Source organism: Zeus faber (genome assembly GCF_960531495.2).
Source record: "Zeus faber genome assembly, chromosome: 1".
Classification (NCBI taxonomy): Eukaryota; Metazoa; Chordata; class Actinopteri; order Zeiformes; family Zeidae; genus Zeus; species Zeus faber.
In genome coordinates this window covers 17,082,083-17,095,250 of record NC_137193.1, presented here as the reverse complement: position 1 = coordinate 17,095,250, position 13,168 = coordinate 17,082,083, and positions in this window count along the sequence as shown.

The window sequence follows — 13,168 nt, the reverse complement described above, 5'->3', positions numbered from 1 at the left end:
ATAATTATGGCAGTAAATGAGGGAGGAAAGGAGAGGGATGCAACCAGGAGGGTGCTGGGGTGCACTCGAGGTGTGTGTGTAAGGTGTCCACCAGTGAGTGTACATGACTTATCCCAATTGGTTCTATTGTATAAGGTTGGTGTTATGTCGTGGCGCCTAAAGCAGTGGAAAGGGCCCTGAAGCCCCCCCCCCAAGCTCCACAGCCGCATGCTGTAGACACCCTGCACCCGCAGGAAAGCCCCGAGCACCCTGCCCTGCAGTCACAGAAGACCCCCCCCCCCCCCCCCCCCCGCTATAGAAGCCGGAGGGCCGCAGAGCAACCCCTACGCCCGGCCCAAGGAGCATAACCCAGTCCCAGGGAGCACGAGGAAACCCTGCACCCCAAAGGCGCACATATGCAACCCACCGCCAAGTGCAGGCACAAGACGCAGCTGCAGGCACAGAACTCAAGCCGCCGGAGCCAAGCACGGACCGCAGGCCTGGATCCAGGCCCCGCACCGACAGCCCGCCTAAGCCCGCCCCGCATGCGAGCTGGCGGTTGTCGGAAGGAACCTGGCGGCACTCTCTGCAGCCCTGCCATGTGGCAGCACACCTTAAGCCGCCAGGACTCCAGCCCAGACGGTGAGGGGCCCCCCCGGCCAGCCACGCCAGACCCTTAATACAATTATTACAATCAAGTATGTGTGTATGTAGTGGCTTGCTTTAAAAGTACATTTCATATCGGTTGAAATAATGATGGATCTATACAACATTGAAGCTACGTGGATTGATTGCCGACGTCAGAAAAAAACTTTCATAACAGCCCCTCCGCTAGACGTCTTATCGACCTCCAGGACCAACGCTGATTGGACGTCTGATCGATGTGAAAATGTTTGCTTGGTAGAGATATCCAAGGCAAACAGCATTTGTGTTTGGACAGCGAGGAGATGACAAAAGCTGAAAAATGGAAAAAGTCCAGTCAAAGTTCAACATCCTCTTTATTGTGTGTGTGTGTCATGCATTCTGATATGTGACCTTTAGCTCCTCCGTCCATTCCACACCAAAAGAATTCACTCCATCTGCGTATGAAAACAGCAGTAATCAACATTTAAACCCACATGACCTCACGACTCTCTGTTTTGTGACCATTTAATAGCACAGGGTCCATTCTGGCATTACAAAATAAAAGGGCTTTCAAGTACTTTTTGAAGCACTGTTTTTTGTCATTTTCAAGGACTTTGTGTGAAATAAATGATACATTTTCAGTGTGATTTTAATTAAAATATAATCTTAGTCTCTGTCTATTATTTATATGTATGATCTCTCTCTATATATATAAAATTTGTCATTATCTACTATTAAAAGTGTATATTTCCAACCATGGTTGATTATATTTACATTTCCCTGGAAAAATTCAAGTTTCAAGACTCGAGATTTATTTGTAACATACATATACATACGTTCATACATACATGCAGTGAAATGTCTTTGCAACGCACCTGGAGATTATGCACAATAGTTACTAAAACGAACATAATAGCTAATCTAATTCCTACCTAGCTAACTAACTGAAACGAACGGATTCCTAAAACGTAATGCTGTTAGTGAATAGAATAATATAAATAAAATAAGACTCAAAGTTAATACAAAGTGGGGACACACAATAGAAGTAAAGGGAATATAGTTATGTATATGGGATCGGCTATTGGTACATACAGATATGTGCAGTAAAGTGCATGTGAACAAAGTGTGTATGGAGATGTACAGTATACAACAGTACGTCAATACAGTAACACCGAACAGAACAGCAATGCAGCCCAGTATGCAGTAACCCAGAGCAGTGATACAGAAACTTGCAGTACAGTATGCCACATACCTGACAGTAAGGCAGTGTGAGTGACTCAGTGCTTTTTGTTAGGACCCCTGGTGAGTTCAGCATTGTAGCCCTTATGGCTTGTGGGAAGAAACTCCGCCTCAGTCTCTTTGTTCTCGCTGTGTGACTGCGGAGGCGCTTGCCCGACGGCAGCAGCTGGAACAGTCCGCTGTTGGGGTGGTGATGATCCTTCATGATCCTGCTGGCTCTCCTATACCTCCTGGGGGGGGGGGAGTTCTAATGGCACGTGGGGCTGAACGCACCACCCTCTGCAGGGCCCACCAGTCCTGAGCAGTACAGTTCCCAAACCAGGCAGTGGTGTTGCCTGTCAGGATGCGCTCCACTGCTCCAGAGTAGAAGAACTTGAGGATCCCCTCTGGGCCCCTGAATTTCTTCAGCTGCCTGAGGTGGTAAAGACGCTGCCTCGCCTTTCTCACCAGACTGTCTGTTTGTAAAGTCCATGTTAAATCCTCTGTGATGTGGACTCCCAGGTGCCTGAAGCTGCTCACCCTGTCGACAGAAGTCCCATTAATCACCAACAGTGCATGCGTCGAGTAATCTATGTTGTGAAAGCGATTCTGGATTTTTTCTTTTTATTATGTTATGATTTGATTAACACAACCAGGGGGAATATCACAGGTTTTCAGTGATTGTATTTATTTTCCAAGGACCTCTCAAGCACTTCAGCACAAAAGGGCCTATTTTCAAGGTATTCCAGGACATAACCTTCTGATTACGAAATGTGAGCACTTCAATAAATCCTCATTCGGGTTTTCTGGATTAAGTGACACTCAGCTGGGGACGGAAAATGTGTGTGCGCTTGTGTGCGTGTGCGTGTGCTTTTGCTTGTGCTTGTGTGGGTGTGTATGTGCGTGTGTGCGTGTGGCCAGCAGCAAGTAGGCTACACGCTAAAAGCAAACACAGCTTGCCATAAAATAAATTGAATATCGAACTGGGGGTTATTTTTTTTTAAGCCCAGTGTAAAAAAACACCCTTGGAAACTTTGGGTGGAAAAAAATGGATAAAAGGATTTAGTTATCATATATTAAGGTCATGTTTTGCTTATTATTTTTGCGCCCCCCGCGCTCTAAAGTGGACATTATAACTTAGAACTTTTGACAAGTAGATGTCAATCCAATCACAAATCCTGTAACATTCCCCCATTATAATCATAACGTGCATCTCATCTGTGTCATAATCCACAGATGTATCCACTTGTTGCAGTGTATTGACAAATGATTATTTAGGGCTGTTAGTTTGAGACCTAAGTCTTGTGAGAGAAAATGCAGATGATCAATGCTCAGGAACGATATTCCATGAGCATTTTGTTTTAACAAAATATATATTTAGAGGAGCATGCGGTCTTGGCCTGCTAGCTGGTGTAGGTGCCAGATGATTTCCTGTGGCTGTAGCTTGTTGAAGTATTCTCATCCTGTAAAAACAAATTTAAAAAAAAGTAAGGAAATGTGATATTTACGTCATCAGACATATCTCTACAGACCACATACATCACACCAGTCAGGGGAATGCCACATATTCCATATAGCTCGCCAACTTATGGACTGCATGCAAACAACACAGTCAATTAATTCTATTATATAATTATAGGACCCAGAATCGCGATTGTGGCGCCTCCCCTTGCGGCTGCCTGCGCGAGCACCTTGTGGCGATTACGCACATTTTGGTATTTTTTAGTATTTATAGAGCTTATTGTGCGTAATCACCGGGTGTCATGACATTTCACTGCATATATGTATGACCGTATGTATATGTATGTGACAAATAATCTCTTGAACTTGAACTTGATGCAATAGGACTCTTGGCGAAGGCAAATGGAAATCATTACCCGGCATTGTGTCACGAGAAGTGATTGATGAGTTACGGCGTGTTGCGCTTTTTATATGAGGAACAATTGACCATGAAAGTTATTCTTTATACTCTGTAGTGTCTCTGAAAAGTGTGTGTGTGTGTGTGTGTGTGTGTGTGTGTGTGTGTGTGTGTGTGTGTGTGCGTGCGTGCGTGCGTGCGTGTAATTGAGCTTGTGTGTGTTTTATCTTGGATTCTATTAACTAAAATAAATATTAAATGCAAAAATCACAGTTACACAACAGCCCAAAGAAACAACAATAACCGTGACGGGTGTAATGATGATAGTACAGGGGGTTTTTTTCAACCTGCCCTCACATCTCTGCCCTTCATTCTAAGAGTTTCATTCAACATATTTCGTTTAATTTTAGGAATAATACAGACTGGAGTAGACCTGTTGTGAATTGTAAATAAATTGTTATAAATTAGTCTTTATATCAGTTTTTATCTTTTTATGTCTATGTTTTTTTTTATTTTTTATTTTGCTTTCATACAGTAAAATGTATTTTAGCTTGTGTGAAACATTTTGAATTGCCCTTTATGAAATGTGCCAGACAAACAGACTTTCCCTTTCCTTCACTCAAATATCTTATCAAAACTCCCGTTTTCAGTGCTTTCGCACATACATTTGGGTCTCTGATGGGTCTGCAAACACACAAACTGTGAAATAAGACAACCCAGTCAGTTTTTTGTAGGCTGTCTATTTAAGAAAACATATGATTCAACAAGCCGTTCAGGTTTGCAGCCCTTATCTACCTCATTTAGGGCCTCAGAAGAATTAGTACCGCCCACCATCTGCGCAGCTCCACCCGCGGCTGGAGAATAACAAGCGTTGCTGGGAACTGCTCTGTTGCCTGACGGACCAGCACAAATCTTTTAAAAGAAAGAGGAATTAATACCAATTGCCTGCGAAGAAACTGCAGACAATGGAAATGTATGTATTGAAAAAAAAAAATCTGCTGTGTGTTTCTTTCTAAAAAAACAAAAACAAAAAGACATTGCGGTGCAGTGTCTCCCACAAGCTTGAAGCACGGCAACGAAAGTCAGAGCTAATTTTTAAATGAGGGGATTGTAAATCTGATATGAGTTAAGATTCAGCAACTGCATTGCTTATTTCTCACTTCAAATTTCTTCAGAAACAGCTCTTGGCAGACTGATAAGGCGAAATCAGTGAATGTTTATGGAATAAATACAACGGAACCTGGAAGTAAAGCTCAAAACCCGGCTCACAGAGCTCGGGGCCCCAGGAGGGCGGCTCCACTCACTAAACGGGCCGTCCTGGACCAGGATGGTTTGGAGGCATGTTAGAATGGCTAGAATGTATAATCTGAGCGGTATTTTTCAGCATAGAAATTCACGACAGGTTTTGGGGACCTCACCACGTTGAAAAGGAGCGTCATAGGACTCCTGTAAACGGAATCGATTCAGTTGCATCCTTGTTTTATTCTCACAGCACATATACTGCTAATAACAGGATGCAAATACTTTAATCAAAAAGATTATTATTTTTTTTTTTTGTTGCTTTAAGAAAAATAAAATAAAAAATTCTTCCCACCCCCAAAAACATCCACGTGGACCTCTGACTTGGACCCCCCCTCCTCGATCGGGGGCCGCGGGACGGATCCTTGATCCCCTCTCCCTGGTTTTACCGACGCTGTCTGGCGCCCTCCCACCGGCGGCCCCCGTGATGCCGCTGCCTGCCTGCGTGCCTGCGTGCCTGCGTGCGTGCGTGCGTGCGCGGCCACACCTGCAATAAAGGAGAAAAGTCCACGAGAGAGAGAGAGAGAGAGAGGGAGCGAGAGAGAGAGAGAGGGAGGAGGAGGAGGAGGAGGAGGAGGAGGAGACAGTCGGTGCAGTCGGTGCCGTTTGGAGACGGACACTTGGATGGAGGAAGACACGCACGGACTGTGGAACCGGGGGGGACCGTGCACACGCCGCGTGGGGACGACGGTCCAGCGGCTCTTGTAATAATCACGTTGTTATAGGAGCTCAGACCGCACGCACGCACCGCGCGGTGCAAGCCCGGATCGTCTGAGATGCACAGGTACGTGCGCGATAAACCTCCTGAACGATCCGGGTCCGATTGAAACTTCTTTGCGTGTCGTTGTTTGTTTTTTTTTTTTTATAACCAAACTATTCGGAGGCAACCGTTCGAGCCACTTCTGAGCGCAGATCATATTTTATTTAACTGCGACCGCTGGTTTCTCGACGTGGGGTCCTTCTAGAGGCTCCAGGGTGCCCCCTTCAAAATTGATTACTCAATTACTTTACCGACTACTGAAGTATTATGAAAAATCGATCGGGTACATGGAGTACATGTATCAATTCATGGGTCCTTGATATGAAAAATATTGAGTACCTGACTGCCTGACCACTTACTTTATTCATTGGATTATTCTTCAAAATAATCCATTAATAGAATTAATTCACTTTAATTGACTGCTCATATATAAGAACATGTCTTCTCAATACAGAGAATAGAATATCCCTCATTAATTAACCTTCAATAAACTATTGTTTCTTGACCCTATTCTGTAGGATTTTCTTTGCCTTTGCCTCTAGGAACGGTTGTGGCAATGACAGATATAAGGATTATTTACCATAATGATGTTAACGTCAGTATCTGTTTTTGGCTTTCTTTTAACTAACCATAACCCCCCCTCGTGTGAGAGATATCTAAGGGGCTGGGCTGAAAAGCAGCCTCTGTTTGTGTTGACTTGCCAGTAGCCTTAACTATAACGCCTATAAATAGGAATCACATGCACAAACGCTGCATTAAATCCCTGAAATTGACTTTGTTGTTCTTTCTTTCACGCTCCTTTAGGATATAAGTGGATGCTTTTCAATGCTTCATGTTATATTGCTATGCCAGAAAAATAAGTGATGGAACCATTTTCATCAATGTTGACTCATACGTCGAAATGACATTAATTTTCCGTTTATTTTCCACATCAAAGACAAATAGTTGGTACAGAGCGTTTTCCCCGCACGAATGAATAAGGCCTGTTTTGTTTTCCATTCAAAACCAGGAAGTGAAACTTACCGGTGACAACTGCTGCCGGGCGGCCGATAGCAGGCCCGTCTTGCTTAATTTCATAGGGCTACGTACTGTACAGCAGGTGAAATGTCCCAAAGGTCAATATTGCTGTGTTGTGAAATATCTATAAACAAAGTGTCGGGATGCTGATGGTGAGGTAATGACCTGGCTATGGGAGCAGCTCTGTATACAAAAGCCCGGAAGCATTTTACCACTCGTTTCAACTTAAGACATGTTTCTTGCCCTTTGCTCCCACTGTCTTTGGTATCCATTAAAAGACAGAACTGCCCTCAGATATTATGTAGAATGAGTCATCGCACTCGTAAAAAAATGCCAAGAAGAAAACAATGTCAAACGGACGACTCGTAAATGCCACGAATGCCGACGCCGGAGAGTGGGATGGAGTGAGAAAGGTGAAAGAGGAAGATATCTGAGACAGTAATTTGAGTCTATGTGCGGAGTAGTAAAACAGAGGAGTGTGCCTGTAGGGTTATGTGAGAGCTCCGGTATAGGTGTGTGCGTGTGTGCGTGTGCGTGCGCGTGCGTGCGTGCGTGCGTGCGTGTGTGTGTGTGTGTGTGTGTGTGTGTTTGACGTGGATACCAGGAGTGGAGTGGAGAGAGCAGGGCAGAATCTTAAATATCCCTGAGAGGCATTTTGTTTCACAGTCAGCAGATACAGAGTCATGCCTGTAATGTGGAGATGGACTCGCTGTAGAGTACATTCGCCTTCGCCCCTTCTACCCCGTCGTGTATATCCACCTATTAATCCGCCCAATTAATAGCGTTCATGCCTAACTTTGTACTCAAAAGGTATTTCTGACAGGTGCACGTTAAATAGAGTGTATAACTACTAGTTGTCGCCGGGATCAATGTTTGGTATTTAGAGCCGAAACATCCTCCTACCCCGTCTCCTCCGAGGTAGTTTGTAGGAACGAGGCTATTTCGAACTCCACGGTGCACACACCTGGTCGCAGCCCGTGCGCTCTGGGCTTTTCCCGCCGCCAGTGAGACAATCAGCAAGCGATCCCGCCAATAACCATCTAACCCAACAGCCAATCACCGAGAGGGACAATGGCGGGGGTCAAATTGCGCCCGACCCCCGCCGGCGCACCGCGCGATACAGGCCGGGGAGCTCGACATCTCGCCGGCCAGCCTCACAAACTTAATTGCGGCGAGGAGCGAAGAGCACCCCTGAACCCTGGAGAGAAATGACAGGGGGGGGTTGAGGGAGGGTTCAACGGAAAAAAATACCGACGAAACAGACGAAAGGTTGGACCATTTTCCAATCAGCAGTCAGCGAGAGGCCGACTGGGATGCGCACGTTAATTGGTGATTTGATTAGTGTTTTGCTATTGCAGCTGTGCCCAATGAGGGAAGACAGCTGTCTCTCTCTCTCTCTCTCCCCCTCGCTCTCGCTGTCTCTCTCCCTCTTTCCCTTTTTTTTCTTCCTCCATCTCTCCGCTCACGGCGTGGTCCGGGGGGGGGGGGGGTTGAGCACACGGCCCCTGGTCATTACGGATGTCACTCACCTAACGCAGCGCCGGGGGCTTTCCCTTCGACGGCCTCCTCGCAACGCTCCCCGCGTTTCTCCTTCTGCATTACGTTTCTCCAGAGGACCCGCTCGAGGGGGGGGGGGGGGGGGAGGCTCTGTCGTGACCTGGTTAAAGTGGCTCGGGCCTTCGCTCGCCCCGTGCGGCAGGAGAGTAGCCAGCGCTTCCGCAGCCGGGCGTGGCAGAGCGGCAGAACCATGGCGAGGAAGTTGACCACTTAGCGAGCAGGCATATTAACCATAATCCTTGAACACATTCCCCCTCGTGGGATGTTTTTCTTTGCGCTGTGCAATCACATTTGGGCAAACAAGGATATTTAGTTTCTATATTTGAGGTGGGAGGAAGGGAAGCCATCTTAATTGTTATGTCAGAAGTTTTGAGACATTGCATGTCTCAGGTGGATGCAGAAGGCTAGCCCGGCCAATGGCATCACCAGAACCCCCCTGAGAAGCCGCTTTTTACTATTCGGGTCACAGGTACACAAATGTGTGTGTGTGTGTGCGCGTGTGTGTGTGCGTGCGTGCGTGTGTGTGTGTGTGTGTGTATGTACTCACCTATGTTTCGTCCCTTGTTTACCGCGCTTGGGGCTCGTTGGAGGACACGGACAACAAGGGGCTTTCACAGCAGACGACACAAAACGTGAAGGCAGAGAAGGATCTGCGTCAGAGTTCTCTCGCTTTTTCCTCCTCTTCTCTTTTGTCTCGTCCCCACCCTCCTCTCTCTCCCCTCCTTCCCTTCCATACACTAAAACGCCGGCGTAGACAGCAGACAGGCAGAAGATAAGAAGTTGCAGGAGATAAGGAGTATCGGTGCGAGACAGGGAGGGAGAGGACCGAGGGAGGGAGGGAGGGAGGGAGGGGAGCGAGAGAGAGAGAGAGGGAGAGAGAGGGAGAGAGAGGGAGGAGAGGGAGGAGAGGGAGGGAGGGAGGGGAGCGAGAGAGAGAGAGAGAGGGAGAGAGAGGGAGGAGAGGGAGGAGAGGGAGGAGAGGGGTGCGGGGAGCCTTGGAGATAAGGAAAAGGAGGGCAGAACAGATGGGTGAGGATGAGGTGTCAGCGGGCCTGGGTCTTGGCTGGCGGCGCTGGTTTGGGGCTACTCTTCAACCGTGAGCTGAGAAAATTTGTCTGCTCTGAAAGAGCGGAATGAATTTGTCTCGATGGAATAAGAGGAAAACAGAGAATAGGGATGTGTGTGTGTGTGTGTGTGTGTGTGGGGTGGGGGGGGGGCGTGCAAAATTGGAGGGACCCGTTTAAAGTTGCAATTTCTCTAAAAGTTTGGCGACGGCTGAAGCCGAACGCATCATCTGATTCTTTCCACTTAGACGGGACACAGCTGCAAACTCATACTATGTGTTTGGACCTTGTTTTGTGTGTGTGTGTGTGTGTGTGTGTGTGTGTGTGTGTGTGTGTGTGTGTGAAGGGGGGGGGTGATCGGACAACATCTTCTGACGATGGAGCTTTTTAAGCCTTGGTATTTGGCTGGGCTACGGGGGACAGCCATTGCCCATGCAGACAGCGACTAAAGAGGCAATTGGCAAGATGAGCCAGCGATGGAAATATATGTGTAGTTGTGTAAAATTGTTTCTCTTATTCTCTCCCTCTCTCTCTCGCTCCCTCTCTCTCTCTCTCTCCCCCTCTAGTTGTACTTGCCAGCAGAGAAGACACATTGACTCTCACCGGCCCCCTGTCCCTTCCTCCCTCTGGCCCGGGCTCCAGCCTCAACCCCGCTGCCACTGTCCAGTTCCCAGCCCCCGATGACCTGGAAAACATCCGCGGCCGCCCTCCCTGCGCCGCCCTTCTCTTCCGCCCCCTCCGGCCCCCGTGGCGCTTGGCACCGACGGCCGTCGCATGGACAGATGGAGCCAACCCTGACCCCTCCTCGCACCCGCAGGGACACCGCGAGGAGCAGCGCCTGACTGCAGGGGGAGACAGGAAGAAGAGTATTGCCTTGTCACCACAGCAACACTGCGCCCAGTGTACCATCAATCCCCACCCCACCCCAAGGCTGTCAGATAAACACACACACACACACACACACACACACACACACACACACACACACACACACACACACACAGCAGGCGACTTAGCAGCAGGACCTCCCCCTAGTTTTTCCCCCTTGCTTAGCTCATTTGTGGCCGTCATATTTTTGTTTTGTTTAGTTGTCTAAGACTTAGTCTCCCATGGCTGTGGGGACAGTATTCATGAGACGAAATACTAATTAATACTACGGCTTAAAAAAGCCATAGGTGATTAGAAAGAACCACAGTGCAATAATAAATCGACAGGAACCTTGGCCTAAAAGGGCCAAAATGATACACCTCTACCAGCTCGATCGGAAATCCCCGGTCTGAATATGTGTTCCCAGACAGGTCGTGGAAGCTCGCCGTGCAGCTAGGAACATCTCCCAGTGGGTCTCCCTCTGGATTGGATCGCCTAACTTTTCCCTGGATAAATGATTAAAAGCTTCATTTTCCCAACAAAAATGTCCAAGGGAAAAAAAACATGCAAACGAAGCAAAGGAGGAGGAGAATGTGAGGAGCTGTTTCCTTTTTAATCCTGGTTTCCTTTGAAGCCCATCACCCAGACGTTGTCCTATTTTGGCCCGGGCAAGGCGGAGCGTCACAGCAAACGTTTACTTTCTTGTGCATTCACCTCGTCTGTAAGTCGCGCTGATCTCCCCTCAGCGGGTCCCGCCCCCGGAGGAGGCAAAAAAGACTTTCGGAGCCAAAGCCCCGTTCGGTGTCAGGGCCGCGGTGCTTTCAACCGTCCGGCCGAAAGTCCCCACAATCCTGACAAGTACCAACCAAAACAAGCGCCGATCGGGTTCCCTCAACTGAGTCGTGCTCCCCGGGCGGCACCTGGATCCTGCTTTGCATAAAGCGCCGGATAACCAATTAAAGAAAAAAAAAGAACCACACATCAACAATAGAATGAGACGCTAATGGCCAGAGAAATGAATTCGGCGGGATGGTGTAACAGAGGGGGGAATACGCAAGTCCCACAGCTTCCCAGGTAATTGGAATGGAGTGCAGTGTGTGTGTGTGTGTGTGTGTGTGTGTGTGTGTGTGTGTGTGTGTGTGTGTGTGTGTGTGTGTGCGCGCGTGCGTGGTTGTTTTTGTACACCAAAGCACAACTCCTTTGTTGACCTTGGAGACCGAGAACTCTCTCAGAAGGCAGAGGAAGCAGTGAGGGAGCGAGAGAGAGAGAGAGATGAAGGGATGAAGTGAGAGAGAGAGAGAGAATCTTCTCATTTTTCGAGGTCTGCAATTATTTCCCGGAGTTGTTATCGCCGGTGCGTGAGCGCGCCGCAGAGTGCTTGGGATTATTCATTTCGCTCAAAAGCAAATAATCCATGTAGGGTTTTTCTCCCTCAAAGATGTGTCGTTGTCAGATCGATCGCTTTAAGGAGCGTTAGCGCCATTATCTGCTTCACGAAGGCAGTGGGGCGTCCATCCGTAGGCGCATTTCAGTGTCTGTCTCCTCTCAGTTTGTCAGGAGTTCCTTACGCGCTTGACAATACTTTTATTTTTTTAATCCCTAATCTCCCCCACCCTCCCCCTCCAGATTCTTCCATCAATAACTCACTAATTGGACCGGAGCGAATGTGAAGTCAATCATTGTTATGGGTGTTTATCCTTCCTGTCTTTTTTTAAATGATTTTTTTTATTACAGCGTGTCATCGTAATTAAATTACGCAGTCATATTTTCATGAGCGGCGGTCGACGAGCGCCTTTTAATTCGTCATTCGATTTGAAAATCCCGGCCCTCGGGGGGGGGAGCCTCCCTTTTGGCAGCAAAGTGTAAACAGATAACGTTGGGTACCCCGTCCGGGAGCAAACTGACTGGCGGACATCCCGAATCCCCTTAAATGCGCGTTAAACACACAGGCGGTGTGGCTTTTATTCACTTAGAGGAGGCCGGTGGAGGAATAATTACTGAGCTGGTGCCTCTCATAAATGTACAAATGAGGCCACTGTCAGGTGGCTGCGACCGCGGAGAGGAGAGGACGGGTCATTATGGTGATAAGGGGAAGAGCCTCTCTGCCGTGCTGGCGCATGTGAACGTGCGTGTGCATCCATTTGTGGTTTGTGTTTGTCTTTGAGGCAAGAAAAACATGGATTTCGCTGTAGAGACAAATATCTCGTCAAACAAAGGCGACTTTGAACGTATTCATGTGCATGGCTACTTTACGGGCAATTATACGCCAGCCTGCAGGTTGTCAACTTTGTCAGCAATTTTGGGCGACCAGCTTCGTTATCCGTGATGATTTAACGCTGTTTTGACGACCCCTGCCAAACGGAGGCTAGGTCTGAGTGATATTGACAAAATCACATGATATTGTATATATGTCATGATATTGTTTGACGAATACCGCAATATCAATAATTTGACGATATTTTGGGGGGTGGCCACCGGTGTTTTCATAGGGTATTTACACAGAAGAAATTATTAATTAATGTGGATTGTTATGGGCAAGCACGCGGGCATTGAGTAGAACAACTGGAAAAGTCTACAAAGTTCAGAAAATGATCATTTTACTGTAATGCAGCAGCAAAGACAACACTGAACTATATCACAACATTACGATGACCAAAATCCCAGACAATATCTATTCTCATGTCACGGCATCGATATTAGAACAGTTGGAATACTTATGTATTCTTGATTCTGATAGGTCAATAGAGACAATCTGCGGTCAGTTATTTCATCATAAAGACCAGTCTGTTAATAATTAATAAAATAAAAGACCATTGTCATGGACAACGACTGGTTATAGGCGAAATTTTCTTAGCGGCGCCGCTTAAACTAGGTATACTAGTGATAAAACTATTACGAACCAATATTCCATCTCAATGTATTATG